The sequence below is a fragment of the Phycodurus eques genome, chromosome 5, assembly GCF_024500275.1.
Source record: "Phycodurus eques isolate BA_2022a chromosome 5, UOR_Pequ_1.1, whole genome shotgun sequence".
NCBI lineage: Eukaryota > Metazoa > Chordata > Actinopteri > Syngnathiformes > Syngnathidae > Phycodurus > Phycodurus eques.
In genome coordinates this window covers 19,582,854-19,596,618 of record NC_084529.1, presented here as the reverse complement: position 1 = coordinate 19,596,618, position 13,765 = coordinate 19,582,854, and the positions used below count along the sequence as shown (strand labels likewise).

Sequence of the window (13,765 nt, the reverse complement as noted above, 5' to 3'; positions counted from 1 at the left end):
CATCAGGGCTCGGGAAATTATCAAATATTTGATCGTCACTCTAAAAGGTTTGTAATTGACTGGCGGCAAAGCACTTTTTTCAAGACAACGCTATGGCCAGACTCAAGTTGACTGAAGCGCCTTCCCTCTTTTCAACATTGGCGCCACCAGATGTCACCAAAGCAATACAGTGGACCCTTGCTATTCGCGGAGGATAGGGACTAAAACAGACGGAAAATTGCCAATTACCATGAAGAGCGGTGTTGACCCAAAAAGTGATTATAATTGCCTACCATAAATACCATACATATACCACAAACTATGATCCATAAATCCTTGGGAAGAGGCTCATAGCATTTCAAATGCTTACACACTACAGATGTTATTTTCCCTGGGGGGGATTCAAGACTAAATTAATTTGTGAATGTCAAACCACAAATATTTGGGACTACACAGTATTTATTCACTACAAATAATGTTTGTTTGTTCATCTATCTATCCCCGTGACGTACAGTATAGTGACAGGCAGAACAATTAAATGCTTTTAACTAACCTGTGTATGCATCTGTTACCATTCAGATGTCATTCACTCTGAGTAAGTACATTTGTGAGTACATTGAGATGAGAGCATCATTATTTAATTACACAGTATATTCTTTGTGTGCTAATTCTTTGGGTGGTGTGCTGTGAGATTTGTAAAGTGAAAAATGTGTGTCTTGGTTCAACAAAGGTTGGGTTACAGGTTAATTGAATGCAATTTATTACGTTATATATTATATTTTTAATATATAAATATAATAGTACATAGTATAGCAGTATAGTTTAAGAATAATAGTAAATTTTTTTGGGGGTGTTCCAATTTCAAGGTATCACTGAATACCAATGCAGCAACTTTCCATCCTCGCATTCCTTCATTTTCTACTGCAGTTGTCCTCATTAGGGTCACGGGTGAGGTTGTTTCGAGGTGATGCCATGACATCATTGCTTTTCTCCCAACGATCACCTTTCGTTTTTGCCACAAAAGTCCATCAATTCAGAACTGGTGTATATTTGGTTTCAGAATATATATTTAAAAAAAAAAAAAAGAAGTACCCATTAAGATACACATGTTGGTCTCTGAGTTGAAATTCAATCGCACTCCGATTAAGTGCAAAACAATGATCGCAACTGCCTGACTCAACAATTCAACCACACAGTAACAAAGCCTAATAACTGCTTTGTTTCCCTAAAGAGCTGCAAATCAATACACTTCATAGCCAACGAGGCAGGACTGGGTTTTATTGTATTGAGTGTGACTCAAGATGAACTCTTGTGACTCTCCACTTTAAATGTTCTGTTACATAAAGCCTGCCGGACTCTGACCTCTGCATTGACAGCGTGGTCGTTTCCAAAATAAAGAAGCATGTTGAAAAAGCTCAGGCTAACAAAAGACAGAGGCCGAGTGGACCGTGAAACCACACGAACGAGGGTGCAGTGTGTCATGGAATCTAAACTTTTTAAGCCACGTGCCCCCTTCAATGGCCCGACAGAGTTAATGCACTCCCCTCAACCTTGCACACACTCCCTACAAAAAGTCACAACAAAGCCTGTTGATAGCCTAAACCGGTAAAGTGAAATGTTTTGAAAATTTGAAAAAGCAAAGACTGCTGTTTACAACTATGCCAAATTTGAATGGTTAAAAAAAAAAGCCATTCTTTCCACTCTTCAAATGCTGTGGGCGTGGTTTCAGCGCATTCAGCAGACAGTCATCATGTTTGAGCAACCAAAATATAGCAACTTAAAGCCTCTGGTGGCTGGAATATATCTCACTGGGTCATCGTGGGGCTTTTCCACAATGTGAAAATCAGGCGCTCTAAAGCTTCCACACAAGCATGAAGTTCCTGTCCTCGCTCTTCTGTCTGTTTCTCAGCGATGTGCGCACAGTCCCACACTCACGACCGACAATAAGGCGCTCTAAAGAAGCCACGCCAGCGCGAAGCCCCTGACGCTTCCTGCAAAGTCATATCCCCATCCCCCAAACCCCACTCTTTCATCTTACTCCCTGTGACATGCGCACACTCACAGCCGACAACGAGGCACTCTAAAGCAGCCATGCCAGTGGACTATCTAAAGGGAAGATTTTAAGGGTGTAGGCACAGCTAGGTAGCCTACTGGACATCTCAATCGCAGCAAATAACCACTGATGCGGAGGGAGGACTCATGCTGGACCCAGAGTGCATCACTTAGCCACATTAATAAATAAATAAAAAACAGGAAAACTAAAATGGTTAAAAAAAAAAAAAGAAAAATGTTTAACACGCTATCTCCACAACTGAGTACTACATAGTTCTCAGTCTTTGCATGTGAATGCGTGATTTCACAATGCAGTATGTGACCACCATTAAACCTTTAACTTCACACAACCCTTGTAGAGCAAATGGAGATGCACACACCATAGTTTAAGAAGCCTGATGTTGAATATCTGCCAAAGAATTGTGTGTGTGTGTGTGTGTGTGTGTGTTCACAACAAACAGGGGAGAAGATGGTAAAAATAGTTATGAAGGCTCTATTTACGTAAGCCACAGATTGGTCATGCTTTAAATAGAACCTGATGTGTTAGTCAAATAGAGATGACACGGTCTCTAGGTAAGATTGACCCACAGTCCAGACCGGGCTTAGTGCTGCGTATTACGCAATCGCCATTGTACTAACAGGCAAGTTTTGTCCTTGTGGTTGCCAGCTGTTAAAATGGGCAGTCACTTGTGACACTGACCTTGAGCAACACGTCCAAACCACGCCAGGCCACTTTATAGCCAGAGTCTCATGGTTATTTTCAAACATCTTCTCAGTTCATCCAAACTGTAAATCATACAAAACTATCGCACGTTCGCAACTTGCCACATGCTCCATGGAACATTTCCTGATGTTCCCAGTGCACGATCAAGAGCTGAGTGAGTGAAATTAGCCACCAGATTGGAAAAGGGCTATTACTCTTCTCAAAGCGCTGTACTATTTACTAGCTTTACTCACTAAAGTACTAGTTTTCCTTCTTCACTCACTTATGTCTAAACCACATCATCATCACTGTCCAGTGATAACCCAGGTCCAAAGCTATCAAATGACCAATTTATGAATTAAGCTATTGTAATGACAAATATGCAAATAGGGTACCCGTTACATGTGCTATTGTGCTTAAAACACATTCACTGCCATTGACGGCTTTAGAAGTCAAATATCCATGTTAACTGGGAGGGCTGCCAGTGAATGTGTTTTAAGTTCCAAATCTAAATCTAATTCAACAACCTCCCAGAAGGGACTGTTGCCAAGTTCTGAGTTTTAACACACACAAGGCCTGCCGATTGGATTGCATAAAAATGAGAGTTGCCGACTCACAGGTGCACGTTAGGCGATCGGCTATACGGACGCCAGAACAGCGAGCCCGTATAGGCTCGTTTGATGCTATATATACACAGTAAAATTGTACATTATGACATTTATTAATCCAGAAAAAGATAGATTAATAGTTAAGGAAGAAGTCGGTGGCTGAAGAAAGTGGACATGTGTGAGAAAAACAGTTGCCAAACCACGCACACTGCACGACAGTTTAGTCAGGTTCAGCCGTGTCGCTCGGTGTGCGGCAGCTTTAACACTCAACCTTCTGATCACAAATGTCAAGCATACGGCAAGCTAACCAGGCGGCGGCTGATTAGATATCTAGCAAGAAGCTAACGTAGCAGTCTACATCATCACTCAGTGCTCCTTCTCGTCAAACATCACAAAGAGACGGACGCTAATGCAAACCACTGGTCACACACGATTCAACGGAATGGCTTGTTCAAAAGTTCAGAAAGTTGACTCAGAAAACAGAGTTTTTAAACTGAATAGATGGACCAGTAGTTTTTATTATTCTGGACGCCAGCGCAAAATCATTGTCCCACATTGCAATACCAAGATAAGTGAATTGAGAGCTCTATCTAGATCTATCAATTTTATACAGAGTGGTGGGTGAGCAGGAGCCTATCCCAGTTGACTTTGGGCGACAGGCAGGGTATAAACTGGACTGTTTGCTAGCCAATCACAAGGCACATATACACAAACTCACACTCCCATCCACACCCTATTAATAATTTTGTCTTAAATTAATCTGATTTTGGAATGTGGGATTAAGCTAGAATACCCGGCAAAAACCCATACAAGCACTGCGAGAACATGCAAACTCCAAACAAGGCCAGAGCAGAGACTCAAAACCCAGAACCTCTCGACTGTGAAGCAGACGTGGTAATCATTACCACACTGTGCTGCCAGAGCAACTGTCCTGTAGTAGTGCATTCAGTGGAATAGACAGAAAACGCATGTACGTAATGAACCGCACTCCTGTCTAAACTCAATGCACCCTTACCTCCTTCCCTAGAGACAAAGATAGTGTCAATTTGACCACCACAATGAACACATCAACTTGCTGTGGTGCCAAAGAGGAGGGAATGTTCAGTGGGGCTCTGTAACGTTCTCCCCAGCTGTTGTGTGCCAAGGTTCAATGGCCTCCATGCTGTGGCAGCAGAGGACTACAAGGACAGCAGACAGAAGTGGCGCAATCCCTCATAGAGAGCCATTACAATCCCAGCGAGACGATCCAACAGGACGTGGAGGACGTTCCTATTTGCTATGACAGCTGCTTGTGTGTCTGATTACATTTTCCAGCACGACACCGGAGTGCCGAGTCGCTCAGTTTTGCCCATGTGTTCGCGGCGAGATGTTTAGCGCAGCCTTGTCCACCTTTTTTTTGTACCACGGATCACAGACCAGCATAGAAACAAATAAAAACAAATGATTAAAAATAAAATTCACCATTATGATGAATGTAGTTGAGGGTAGTTTGATTTTATTTGAACGTCTGGTTTAACACTTGCGCCGCGACGACACCAATTTGTGTCATTTGCTTACGCAGGAACCAAACGTTCCCTTTGGTGTTGACCAGAAATCAGGCAAATCGTGAGTCTTCCATTGTGCAATCGTTGCGTTCATAAGACACATGATCACATCATAAACCAAACCACAGAGAAGGTGCACCAGCCTATATCTGGCTTTGTCTTGTGTTGTGTAAACAGACCCAAATAGCAACTCTCATCCACAAGCAGTTTGCCCTGCTTTTTTAACCTTTAGCATGCTCATGCTAATGAGACTAGTTCTTGCTGTGTGTTTACATACAAGTACATGGTAGGCTAAACACCCCGCTATTGCAATGAAACAAGCAAAGCTCACATCATATGGATACAGAATAAGCCGTTGGCCTCCGGCATAGATGTGGACTCCGCCAACTGCATCGTATCTGACTCGGTGTGAAAATGGCTTCAACTAGTTTCCATATGGAGCCGGAGGAGTTGCCAGCTTTGTCATTTTACGTGCCCCTTATGGTCGAAGAGGAACTCATTCACATTGAGCATCCACTGACCCTCTGGTCATCATTAGAACAGACAATCTCCTCTAGAGCTGCTTACTGTAAGTCTGGCTGGAAGAGCCCAATCCTATTCCGAATACCCAAAGGACTTTAGCGAAAGAAAGGCTCAGAGGGGGCTGCATGAAGGTCAAAAGCTTGTTGAAAGAGGTCACAAGTTGCACAACAAAGAACAGACGCACGGATAACAGGGCATAACATGTTGTATAGACAACGCTCAAAAGGTGAAACGTGCCAAGGTAGGCTCTTAGTGGACAAGCAAAGAATAGCCAGTTACTAACAATGGACAATTGTTTGTAATTGAAAATCCCATTTAAACCCATGTCTTATACACAATCAAATCCATATCTCATTTCTTTTAACTTGAGCAGGCAAGTAACACATTCCATGTTAGGTTCATAAAGACTCGAAAGTGTCCGTAGGTATGAATGTGAATGTGTACATGTGCCCTGCGATTGGTCGTCGACCAGTCCAGGGTGTAACCCGCTTCTCTCGCCCAAAGTCAGTTGAGATAAACTGACTCGAAACTCTAAAAAGTGCTATAGAAAATGTATATACGCATGTATATACGCACATGTCAAACACTAACTCCTTTACTAGCAAGCAGCTAGTAAAGGACGCTAACGTGGTAGTCTAAATCATCACTCAGTGCTCCTTACTGTCAAACAGCATAGACAGATGGGAGTCAAATGCATGACACCAGTCACAAAAGATAAAAATAAATAAAAGTCCTTTGCTCACAAAAAGTTTGCCGATATCGATGGAGCCCTAGCCAGTTAACGGAAAATGCTTCTGGCAGTCAGCTAGCAGCTAGCACAGAAAGATAACAAGGAAGTCAACATCTTTATTCAGTGCTCTCTTGTTGGACGCATGACACCAAAAAGTTGGTCAGTAGCCTACATTGGCTGTGAGTCCTATCAATTTTTATTTTTTTATTTCCATGTACATTTCAAATGACACAAATCCCATATGGCTGTATCTGAACTTTACAGAACACTCCACAAGTGTTTGGGCATACGAGGGTAGGTGTGTGTGTGTGTGGGTGTGTGTGTCACCAATCGGTTATTTCAATGATGTCGAGTTTGCATTGACAAGGTATATCCCATCTGTGCATTTAAGCTGCATTCGCCTTGGCACATATCAGATACTTATCGTGGAAAACACCCAATTCCGATCTGAAGATATCTAATTCCTGGAGTGTTTTTTAAATTTACGCGCCCATGACGCATATACTAATTGTGCCAAAAACTGGTATTATGTCACTTTTCAGCCTAGAAGTCCCCCTACACAAACCTAAAACTATTTCTTAATGAAAACAAAACGGTGGTCCAATGCAATGACCTGTCCCAATGCAAACATCTTTCACCACTGGTAGTGCGAAGTGCAATCATGTGGAACACCTACGGTTGTTGCTTAGCCCGCTGACAATCCACCTCACCCACCTAAACATTTGAAACTTCCGTCGCAAAGCGAGAATCGGAATGTCCAATTTCACCACATAAGAGGAGAAAAATCCCGCCTCTCATTTTGTTGTTGTTCTTATACATCCAACTATGTAAACAGTCTCTTCTGCGGCAGACGCCAATTATATAAATCTTGGGTTCCAACTTGGGACAAATTGTATATCAGAGCAGATACTGCGCTATTTCCCCTTTAGGCTTCCACATGAAAAAAAGGAGTACACTACTTCAATAAATCAAGCACAACGATTCTTTGAAAGTCATTATGGTGGCCATAGTACAAAAGTCCTGGAAAGACAGCACCAGTGATTAACTGGGTCTCTTCGGAATGTCAAATCTCTTAAACTTTATAGCACCTTCCCTTAACCTTTGTGGAAAACGTCATCAGGTCAAGGCTAGATTAAAAAGTGCTTCCTTTCCAACATAGGAAAAGATACCACCATTTAAAATGAATTTGACTCCACTTTTACTCACCGACATCATTGCACGACGGTTAGTATTGCTGACGTTATGTCTTTCGCGTGAAATTACTGTTTTACGAAGATGAACTACAAAAAGCGCTCCTTCAATTTATGCGTGCTTGTCATATTTATTTCACTCAAGTTGTTGCAACAGTGAGCATCACTTAAGCCCCAGTAGTTTTTCTTAAATGTGAAGTTTGAATTTCATTTTCTTATGGTGAGCGGGTAAACTTCATCGGTGGCCTGTTGCTTTAACTTCTGGGGTAACATCCTTTCGTAAAGATGAGTTTAAGGTTGAATCAAGACACCTTGCCTGAGCATTTTAGACTTCGAACAACCTTTTCCTCCAAGTACTTCCGGGTCATCTCACTCGGATAGGAAAGGAAAGGCAAAAACCAGAATCCTAAAAGGCACCTTGTTTTAACTTTCCACTGATTTTGAATTATGAAATTACAAACTAATGGTCAGTCAAACCAAAGTTAAAATGAAAGGCCACTGAATATGAAGTCAAAAATCAACTGCCAGTCTATGACGCAGAATGAGCCAAAAAAATCCATTAAACAAGAAACATTAGGTAGACACCTTATTTGTTTTAGTGGACCACAAAATAATTTTGTGGTGGGCTGGATCTGGCCCCTGGCCTTGACTTGGACACCAGTGCCCTTAATAAAGCAAAATTAAAAACATTTGCTCCATCAAAGCATTATTTTTCCCAAAAGATAAATCTTAAAATTTTTGACTAACTGTCACTGGATTATTTTGCTATCATTTACATACTCAGAATATTGAGGAAAAAAAGCAAATCGAGATTAGTCGCATCTAAATGCACTGATGTGAAGCGACTTCTATGTTTTGTTTTTTCAATGACCACATAGTAGTATTGCGCATGTTGATGTTATCTTTTAGAGTTGTTCTAAGACCGCTACTTAAAAAAAAAAAAAGATCAAAATACTTGGAAACTTTTAAGATAAGGCTCTTAAGGACGATTAAGTTTGGCCCAAAAAGTAAAATCCAAGTCATTGAGGCGGCGACGCGACCAGGACACATTGCACAGAGGGGGTAATCATATATATAGAAAGAGAATCGGAAGAAGCATCTGTCTTCAGCTCATCACTTGCACTCTCGCGTTTAGGCTCCCCCAAGTCAGCAGAGAGCTTGACCTCCTTTGGGCTTGTTAGCGCCCTCTCAATCGATTGGCAAACGATGGAATCACGAGCGTCAAGTGCAGGCTCTTAAAGTGTGCTACAGCTGAAGTCAGAGATGGAGATGCAAAGAAATGCACATTTCAAGACTACATCCCCCCCCTATACTTTTTAAACATGTTTTTGTCAATTACGCCAAAGATAAAAAGATTACTGCACACCTTTTTAGGAAACAGCCCGTTCTGAGGAGACTGTCTTTTCTCATTCAAATTAGGCACTGCTCACCCTATTAACCTTTTTTCCAGGGTGTGCAAAGAATAAAATGAAGAAATTAAGAGAATAAAATGTATATTGAGCACAACCACGGAAAAAAAACCTCTGCTGCGGGGTGTGACAACACATCAATGGGTCTCATGACTAGTTTAGCCTAAAAAAAAAAATAAAAAAAATGCTGTAGCCCCAATTTTGTGATTTTTTAAAACTATTACTGCAGAAACATTCGACTGTGTATGCTGCATCTATACTCACACATAGCATACAAGGCTTCATATCGAAGCGACAGTTTGTCGTTCTAAAACTGAGGATGCAACAGAAGTTACATCTTCCAGCTTTACGCGCAGGCTCATGTTCATCATGTTCAAACTGTGGATAATGTTACAGCGGTTTATTCATCCATCCATCTTCTACCGCTTATCAGAGGTCGGATCGCGGGGGCAGTAGCTTTAGCAGGGATGCCCAGACTTCCCTCTCCCCAGCCTCTTCCAGGGGGGTCCCAGGGCGTTTACAGGCCAGCCGAAAGACGTAGTCTCTCCAGCATGTCCTGGGTCGTCCGCGGAGTCTCCTCCCGGTGGGACGTGCCCGGAACACCTCACCAGGGAGGCGTCCGGGAGGCATCCGAATCAGATACCCCAGCCACCTCACAGCGGTTTATAATATGAAATATATTGGTCATGCTAAGCTACTTGGTGTAAAAAGTTTTGAGAACCACTGCATTAGCTAATTTGATTTTCTTACGTCCAATTGTACGGTTATACCATAATGTTATGTCTCATTTTGATGTTATGTGCTCTGCAATTTGGTATGTGTTTAAATAGAGAGTTTAGTCATCAAGCATTTGTAGTTTACACCTGTGCTCTGGTCATTAGGTCATTAATATGCATTACTATACAGTATAGTTACCGCATGTGCGCACTAACTGGACTGTAAGAATGCCTTTGCACAAGGAGGCGCAGCCATCGTGTTGATGCACTGGCTGGCTTACATCATCGGGCAGCCTGCACTGGATCTGCGCCAGTGCGCAGGCGTGCAACAATACGAAAACTGAAATCTGATTAAGCGTGCCTGCAGACAATAAAGCTGTCAGAATAACATTCTGTGTGCGCGTTGTGTTTGGCGCACGAAAAGAACACGTCTTACCTTATTAGGGGAAGCTCGAACCGGAACCAGCATGTCGCCCGGGTGTCTGTGGACGAGAAGCGGGAGACAGAGGCCGAGGGAGGGAGCAGCACAGCCCGGGCGAGTCCTTGTTTTGTTTCCCCCTGCGGCGCTGCTGCTGCTGCCTGCCCTGTCTGCCCGCTGTCAAAAAAAAGGGGAGCAACACGTCCGTACAAAACCAAGGACCGTCCGCCGAGGCTCACGCCCGCCGGAAGTGACGACGGCAAAGGCACACTTCGCGACACCGCCCCACTTCCGCGTCCGTGAGCCACACACCTACACTTTCAGCCAATAGGTGGTTTACATTTAAAGTAAGTGCGGCCCCTTTAAAAACAAATTGCAAAGTGTGGGGGGGGGGGGTCTATAAGACGCCCCCCCTCACGTTCCCAAAAGTTGGGCTGTCCTCACATGACACTCAGTACATCGATCATGATTGAATACACACGACATTAAATGGAAAAAAAATAATCAATCAAAACTCTCTGAAAAAACGATTTTAATTATTCAATGAAAATGCATTGCACAATAAAGTTAACTCTCAAATTGTACCTCAATAAGTTTTAAAAAAAGACATTAATTCAAGATTGATTGTACAAATAAGTAGTATACTGCACCTAGGCAGTGATTCTTTCGCATACTACGAGAGAGCGCCCAAGTACAACTACTGGTACTAGTACCACACTTGGAGAATCACTGTTATAGGCCAATCAAGAAAAAAGGAAAAAAAATATTTCAATAAAAATATCTATTATTGCCATTCATCTGGACACCAATAAATAGAAAAACGAAAAGTGCAATTAAATAGAATAAAAATGTATATCCGCTGGCATTCAGGACAACTGGGAAAAAAATGAAAGAAATGTAAAAATAAAATAAAAATCTAACATTGACATTCTTTTGGACCACCAAGAATTTTTTTTTAATAAAATAGAAGAACATTTTATCTCTGACATTCTTTAGGAAAATGAAGAAAAACATACAATTAAATAATGAATAAGGAAAGGAAGACGCATTTTTGGGGTGTCGGCATAGCCAACAAGCAAACCGAACATCACAATTGCGAATGAAGACGTTCAGTTCCTATATTGTGGGGGGAGGGGCGACTCATTCCCAAGTGCATCACGGGGCCCCGTTTCAACCACACCCAAATAATCAGGAAAACTGAGGTCGTAAAAAAACAGATCAACGCTCTCTCTGTCTTCCACAATGAGTCCTACATAGTTCTCAATCTTTTGCACAGTTCTCAGTCTTTTGCACAAGTTTTCATAAATTATCTTCAAATCACTTTATTACCTCTGGGGCGGCACGGTGAGCGACTAATGGTTAGAGTGTCTGCCTCACAGTTCTGAGAACCGGGGTTCAATCCCCGACCCCGCCTGTGTGGAGTTTGCGTGTTCTCCCCGTGCCTGCGTGGGTTTTCTCCGGGCACTCCGGTTTCCTCCCACATCTCAAAAACATGCATGGTAGGTTAATTGAAGATTCTAAATTGCCCGTAGGTGTGAATGTGAGTGCGAATGTTTGTTTATATGTGCCCTGCGATTGGCTGGCAACCAGTTCAGGGTGTACCCCGCCTCCTGCCCGATGATAGCTGGGATTGGCTCCAGCACTCCCGTGACCCTTGAGGATAAGCGGCTCAGAAAAGGGATGGATGGATGGATAATACCTCTGGAAGTGTCAATTAAAATTAAGCATTATTATATTTTTGGAGGCATTAAGACATTTTACATATTTTTAAAATATGGTCTTTATCAATGATGCCACAAGACAAAATACTGTAGAGCCGTGAGGGAAATTTATTGTGCACTAAGAAAAAGGCCCCTAAGAGAGACCAGAAACATTTTGCGCGTGCCATCAATCCTTCCATATATTGAAATTGGACCTTACACCACAGAGGGGGTGAATAAGAGGCCAAGTTTTCCTATTGCGTTACCCATTATACATTTAAAAAAAAAAAAAACTCGATTCACTGTGCGACCTTGTTAGCATCCCTCTGTCCCTTGTTTCCCCATCCCATTCCTCATTTCGGCCCTTCATCACATTCTGGACACATCTTTGGCTCCTCAGTAGCGCCTGGCTTGCCTCCTGGTGGCAGCTCGAGTCAGACTACCCCCGCACCGTCCCCAACTCCCACCTCAGTGTGGGCCCTGGGACCACTGTGACCCCCCCCACTTTTAACAGTCAGTGAGGATTATGCAAAGCTTTACTCAACACCAGGAAGTTGAGGCACCTCGGCACGTGCGCTTTTTGAAAGAGAAGAGACAAATCAAGACAAAGCGAATTCTTATAAAAAAAAAAAAAAAAAAAGCTTGAATTAAAAACAGACATGCGTCTGTTGCTATCTGTAACCGAGCATTTTGTGGCCGTTGTGAGCTTGAGTTTTAGAACTATTTTAAACTTCGGCCCCGCAAAATAAAAATTCTAATAATGCTAACGTCCATGCCTGGATGTTTGTGTTAATTACGACCAGTGATGCCAGGAATGCACGCGTTACTGATATGACCACTTTTTGGGGTGAAAAGTAATCTAATCGGCACGGTGAATGACTGGTTAGCACATCTGCGTCACAGTTCTGAGGACCGTGATTCAAATTCCGGCCCCGCCTGTGTAGAGTTTGCATGTTCTCCCCGTGCCTCCGTGGGTTTTCTCCGGGAACTCTGGTTTCCTCCCACATTCCAAAAACGTGTGGTAGGTTGATTGACGATTCTAAATTGCCCGGAGGTGTGAATGGTTGTTCGTTTATCGATTGGATGATGACCAGTTCAGGGTGTACCCCGCCTATCGCCCAAAGATAGCTGGGATAGGCTCCAGCAGAGCCTGTGACCCTAGTGAGGATAAGCGGTAAAGAAGATGGATGGAGTAATGTAATGTGTTAGAATTTCCAGACCAGTAATCACATTGAAGGTACTTATTCAAGTCACTGTGCGTTACTATTGGGGCACTGATGAGTGGCACTAGGAAAACGGAGGCTCTTTTGGCTTGCAGAAGTAGCTTTGCTAAGCAATTATCAGGCAAATCTCACTAGCATGTTACATAGCTGGTAAATCACTCGGTAAATAAGCAATACAATGAACATGAACGGAAGGCCAGTGTTTACCACACAACTCAACAGTCAGGGTTTTATGAAATAAGATGCACAAATATCCACCTTGCACGACATATAGCTAAAGCACATTCTCATCATACGGGCAGGAACAAATCTAAGAGCAACGTTTAGCTTGTTTTACTCCACTTCGCTTATCGAAAGCAAAGCAAATTTATTTATATAGTGCATTTCATACACAAGGCAACTCAATGTGATTTACATGATTGAGAGCATTTAAAAACAGAGCAAAAAAACAGTTTACATAATTTAAAACAAAGAAAGAAAGTACAATTAAAACAGCGTACAGTGCAAGTAATATCATTTAAAAGTGGAAATGCAGTTTACACAATTTAAAACAAAGAAAGAAAGTACAATTAAAACAGCGTACAGTGCAAGTAATATCAATTAAAAGTGGAAATGCTCTAAAAAGGATGAAAAATAATTGTTTTTTAACCTCGCCTTAAAAAGATGCACACTTGGGGCTAACGCCACTTCTGTTAGCAACGTCTTCCATTCGTGTGAAGCATAATAGCTAAATGCTGCTTCACCATGTTTGCTTTGGACTGTGTGCTCCACTATTTGACCCGAATCTGTCGATCTCAGAGCCCTACTGGGTTTATATTCCATTAGCATTTATTTCATGTATTCAGGACCTAAACCATTTAGCGATTTATAGACCAGTAGCAGAACTTTCAAATCTATTCTAAAGCTGACTGGGAGCCAGTGCAAAGACTTTGGAGTAACATGCTCTGAACTCTTTGTTCTGGTCAGAACCC

General features: G+C 42.3%; 1 protein-coding gene across 8 annotated transcripts in view; it reads right to left on the bottom strand.

Moving 5' to 3' along the window:
• The window catches only part of pparab (peroxisome proliferator-activated receptor alpha b), a 91,475-nt gene that overhangs the window by 25,776 nt on the left and 51,934 nt on the right, over positions 1-13,765 (bottom strand). For 5 of the 8 annotated variants that reach the window (XM_061677968.1, XM_061677963.1, XM_061677966.1 and 2 more), the window contains one exon: positions 9,890-10,048. The exons of 2 other annotated variants lie outside the window; for them this stretch is intronic. The gene's annotated coding sequence lies outside the window, so the exon portion shown is untranslated. Of the gene's footprint in view, positions 1-9,889; positions 11,834-13,765 lie in introns of those variants that run through there. One more of the 8 variants, XM_061677970.1, reaches the window with a different exon arrangement.